The sequence below is a fragment of the Grammomys surdaster genome, unplaced genomic scaffold (genome assembly GCF_004785775.1).
Source record: "Grammomys surdaster isolate TR1022 unplaced genomic scaffold, NIH_TR_1.0 118210, whole genome shotgun sequence".
Taxonomy (NCBI): Eukaryota; Metazoa; Chordata; class Mammalia; order Rodentia; family Muridae; genus Grammomys; species Grammomys surdaster.
The window spans coordinates 1-5561 of record NW_021614656.1 but is presented as its reverse complement, the minus strand read 5'-3'; the positions used below and the strand labels follow the sequence as shown (position 1 = coordinate 5561).

The window sequence follows — 5561 nt, the reverse complement described above, 5'->3', positions numbered from 1 at the left end:
TCAGCTGACCTTCCTACTCCACTCACTTCCCAGAAGGAAACAGCTCCTTCTGTTTTTCCATGCTGTCTTAAATACCCTTCCACCCCAAGACCCTCCTTTCTGTTCACTTCTGTTCAATGCCTGTCAGCTGGTTTCTTGCTCTGCCTCTTCATCTAGGGTTGACTTGCTTTAGTGCTCAGGTTAAAGGTGTGTGTTAGGTCTGAGCCACAATGAGAAATGGGGTTTTTCAACTCACAATCTCAGGGATCACAGTGTGATCCTGTGAGAGCAAGGCACTTCTACCACCAGCCAGCAGAAACCAGGCATCTGCCCTCCTTATCCCTTATATCCATCCACTCATCTCCTCTGCTCAGCCCGGTTCCCGAACATTCACTTTGCTTTTAGCTATTTCCTGTTTCTTAATACAGTAGCCAGGCTGGGGAATGTCTGTTAGTGGTGTGGTCCTTGCCTGGTAGGTTCAAGGCCCCGTGTTCACTCTCTAGCATTGCAAAACAAGCAAATGAGGTTGCCAAAATCATTGCACGGGAGTCTAGGCATGAATCTTAACACCTATGCCAGACATAAAGGTGCTATATATAGATGTTGCATGCACACACATTCACACACTCACAGATGAACACACATAACATAAATCTAAAAACACTTCTTTATGTGGGGGCAGGGCAGGAATAATGTTGTTTAGTGGAAACTTCTGGTTTGTTTGGAAAGTCAGTTATGTCCAGTGATGGTCTATTGGGGCGCACAGGTGATAGGATGGTTTCCTGAAGCAGACACAGGTGAAAGGATGTTATGGTGGAGAAAATCAAACTTGTGCCCTCTGGAAAACCAAAGCATCCTTTCACCTGTGTGCCCCAGCAGAACATCATTTGACAGAACTCACTTTCCTAACAAACCAGAAGTTTCCACTCCACTAGTTATTCCTGGCCTCGGGAGAGCTCTTGGGGCTCCTTCCAGGAATTTGGTAAGAAGGTTCATATTTGACTAAGATAAGGAATTAGGCTTGAGCAAGAATTTGATTTTGGGCTGAGACAAGGGAGTAGGCTCAAGATGAATTCAGATGAGGAATGTGTGTTCTTTGTATCTTTATCTTGTTAAGACCCTGTATAGTAATCCTGGGACTTTTGTTTATTGCCTTGTTTGTTCCTGGACTACTAGATCTTTGACCTAGAACTGGCCTATACTTTTCATGTACCTTGAATGGTACAAAAGTGGACACTTTTGGAAAAAAAATTGGGAAAAAATAAACCCACCTCAACACTGTTTCGGGTGATGTTATAATGTTGTCTAATTGTCTTTTTTTTTTCTTTAATCCTCACTCCCTCCCCTGAGAACCTGTTGACTGACTGAGCTAGCTTAGTCGGATGATGCTTCAATCTGATGAAATATTTATTCCTTAATAAAAGAAAGAAAGAAAAAAAAAAGCCGGGCGGTGGTGGCACACGCCTTTAATCCCAGCACTTGGGAGGGAGAGGCAGGCGGATTTCTGAGTTCGAGGCCAGGCTGGTCTACAGAGTGAGTTCCAGGACAGACAGGACTACACAGAGAAACCCTGTCTCGAAAAAAACGTAAAAAAAAAACAAAAAAAACCAAAAAACAAAAAAAAACAAAACCTAAAAAAAAAGCAGCAATTAAATTGGTTTTTGCAGAATAATGATATTTGGCCTAATGCATGTGCAAATTTTTCAGGCACATTTGATAATCATTTTCCAAAAGACACAAGTTTCAATTTGCCTCTCTGCTTGTATTTCCTGTAAACTTCCCCATGCAGCCCATAGAGAATGCACTTACTGTATTTACAGATGGCTCCTCTAGTGGGAGGCCGCATATATAATTGGATCACAGGTTTATTCTATTGAGTCCCCTCCCCCCCAAGGCTCAGCACAAATAATTGCATTACACACTGTAGCTGCTGTTTTTGAGATGCTGAACAATCAAGCTTTAATTTGTGTTCTTATAGCCATGGTTTGCAAGTGCTGTCTATGGCCATACCACCCTGAACACGCCCGATCTCGTCTGCAAGTGCTTGAAACAGTTCCTTTTTTGGATACTGCTAATTCTTTAACAGGACAAGCAACTAAAAATGTAATTAGTCATTCATTGCCTATGCTGCTTTTCTATGCAGCCTGTTCCAAATCAGATTAAAATGGAAAATGAAACAGGCTATTGCAGTCAGGCATTTGGGACTTTCTCTCAACAATTTAATATTATTCATGCTACTGGCATTCCTTATAATCCTCAAGGACAAGATATTATGGAAGGGCTCACGGAACTTTAATATTTTCATAAAATAAAAAAGGTGAAATTTTCTCTTCAATAAGGTGGTTAGGCAGCAGAGGCCAACATGCAGATCTCCTCCGTGAAGCCCTTGACAGGCAAGACCGTCACTCTGGAAGTTGAGCCCAGTGACAGCATTGAGAAGAGTCAAGGCCAAGATCCAAGACAAGAAAGGCATCCCACCTGACCAGCAGAGGCTGATATTTGCAGGCAAAGAGCTGGAGGATGGCTGTACCCTGTCCAACTACAACATCCAGAAAGAGTCCACTTTGCACCTGGCACTGTGTTTGCGAGGTGACATCATCAAGCCCTCACTTCTTCCTCCTGCCCAGAAGTACAACTGTGACAAGATGATCTGCTACAAGTGCTATGCATGCCTGTAACCCCCTTCCCCCCACCCTGCCCCATGCAGTCAACTACCACAAGAAGTGTGGCCATACCAACAACCTGTGCCCAAGAAGAAGGTCAAATAAAGCCTGGTTCATATCTAGGGTGGTGTGACCCCAGGGACCAAATAAAGTCCCCTTCTGACAACTAGAGCAGGAAAAAAAAGGCGGAATTATATCTCTACACAACACAAAATTATTCAAATCATGCTCTTTTTATTTAAAAATTTTAAAACTTGAATGCCTAGGAACTCTGCTGAGTATCTATGGCACCCTACAACTGACTAGGCATACTTATGCCCAGGTGAAATGGAGAGATCCACTCACTTGCATATGGCAGGGTCCTAATCAGGTATTAATATGATGAGAAAGAGAGCATGTTTGTGGGTTGTTTTTGTTGTTGATTTTGTTTTTGTTTTTTCTGCAGGATGCTGATGAAGCATGTTGGCTGCCAGAGCAATTGGTGAGACATTCTGGTGCTGGGACAAAGAATGATGCTGACCATGAGCTAGCTGTGAGCCCTGACCAATGGTGACAGGGAAGCTGTGTGGGACATATATTCCGGACCCACGTTTACTTGCCTATATCCCAGACTTGACAAGCTGCCTTGCCTCAAGCTTTTAGACCTTGTGGGACAGAGAACATAGAGACTGTGGGAACTGCCTTCAAAAATTAATCAAATAGAGAAGTAATGATGACCCTTCTCTTTCTTTTGTTTTTGTTTTTTTATGTTTGTTTGTTTGCTTGTTTTTTCGAGACAGAGTTTTTCTGTATAGCCTGGGCTGTCCTGGAACTCACTCTGTAGAACAGGCTGGCCTCGAACTCAGAAATCCGCCTGCCTCTGCCTCCCAAGTGCTGGGAATAAAGGTGAGCACCACCACTGCCCAGCTCCTTCTCTTTGTTTTAATTTGACCAGTTATTCTGAGTTAATCATGGACTGGTCTGGAAATCAATCTAATATTTGAAAGAAAAGACAATGGGCTGGTTCGGGACGTTTTCAGACACATATTTGAAAATTCACAGATGCCTGTGTGACCTTAGGTTAGCAATAGGTAAAATTGGGACAGGATCTGGATTTCGAACAAGTGTTAGTGCTCTTCCAGAGGACACAAGTTTGATTCTCTGTACCCATATGGTGGTGGCTCTTAACTATCTGCTCCAGCAAAACATCCTTTCACCTGTGTGTGCTTCAGGAAAACATCCTGTCACTTGTGTGTCCCAGTAGACCATCACTGGACATAACTGACTTTCCCAACAAACCAGAAGCTTCCACTAAACAACATTATTCCTGCCCTGCCCCCACACAAAGAAGTGTTTTTAGATTTATGTTATGTGTGTTCATCTGTGAGTGTGTTAATGTGTGTGCATGCAACATATATATATTTCATATACATAGGAAATATATATATATATGAAATATATATGATATATATAGGGAATAAATATCATATACCACGTATATGTCTGGCATAGGTGTTAAGATTCATGCCTAGACTCCCGTGCAATGATTTTGGCAACATCATTTGCTTGTTTTGCAATGCTAGAGAGTGAACACAGGGCCTTGAACCTACCAGGCAGGGACCACACCACTAAGAGACATCCCCCAGCCTGGCTACTGTATTAAACAGCAAATAGCCAGGCAGTGGTGGCACATGCCTTTAATCCCAGCACTTGGGAGGCAGAGGCAGGCAATTTCTGAGGCCAGCCTGGTCTACAGAGTGAGTTTCAGGACAGCCAGGGCTGCACAGAGTAACCCTGTCTCAAAACAACAACAACAAAAAAAAACCCAAAAAAAGAAAAAAAAGAGAGAAACAGGAAATAGCTAAAGGCAAAGTGAATGTTCAGGAACCAAGGATGAACAGAGTATAAGAGTGTACCACCCATATAAAAGAGGATAAGGAGGGCACACCCAGATAAGGAGGGCAGATGCCTGATTTCTGCTGGCTGGAGGTAGAACTGCCTTGATTTCAAGGTATATTTGATGACATTGGGAACTCTTGAGATTGTGAACTGAAAAACCCTGGAGAGATGGGCTGGAGAGATGGCTCAGCACTTAAGAGCACTGACTGCTCTTCCAGAGGTCCTGAGATCAATGCTCAGCAACCATATGGTGGCTCAGGACTATCTGTAATGGGACCCGATGTACTCTTCTTTTTTTTTTTTTTTTTTTTTAAAGATTTATTTATTTATTATATATGAATACACTGTAGTTGTCTTCAGACACCAGAAGAGGCCATCAGATCTCATTACAGATGGTTGTGAGCCACCATGTGGTTGCTGGGATTTGAACTCAGGACCTCTAGAAGTGCAGTCAGTGCTCTTAACCACTGAGCCATCTCTCCAGCCCCCGATGTACTCTTCTAGTATGTGTCTGAAGACAGCTGTCATGTACTCATATAAATTGAAAAAATAAATCTATTAAGAAAAAAAAAAAAAAAGCCGGGAAGTGGTGGCACATGCCTTTAATCCCAGCACTTGGGAGGCAGAGGCAGGTGGATTTCTGAGTTCGAGGCCAGCCTGGTCCTCAGAGTGAGTTCCAGAACAGCCAAGGCCAAGCAGAGAAACACTGTCTCAAAAAAACAAAAAACAAACAAAAACAAAACAAAACAAAGCAAAAAAAACAAAAACCAAAAAACCTTGTTTCTCATTTTGGCTCAGACCTAACACACACCTTTAATCTGAGAGCTAAAGAAAGTCAACCCTAGGTCAAGAGGCGGAGCAAACAACCAGCTGACAGGCATTGAACAGAAGTGAACAGAAAGGAGGGTCTTGGGGTGGAAGGGTATTTAAGACAGCATGGAAAAACAGAAGGAGCTGTTTCCTTCTAGGAAGTGAGTGGAGTAGGAAGGTCAGTTGAGTACCTTCTCTGCCTTTCTGAGCTAGCAGGCTTTCTGGGGTACC

At 42.9% G+C, this 5561-nt stretch overlaps 1 pseudogene; it reads left to right on the top strand.

Annotated features, from left to right (window-relative positions):
* The first annotated feature begins 2314 nt into the window (after positions 1-2314).
* On the top strand, positions 2315-2775 carry LOC114635817 (annotated as a pseudogene).
* The last annotated feature ends 2786 nt before the right edge of the window (positions 2776-5561 follow it).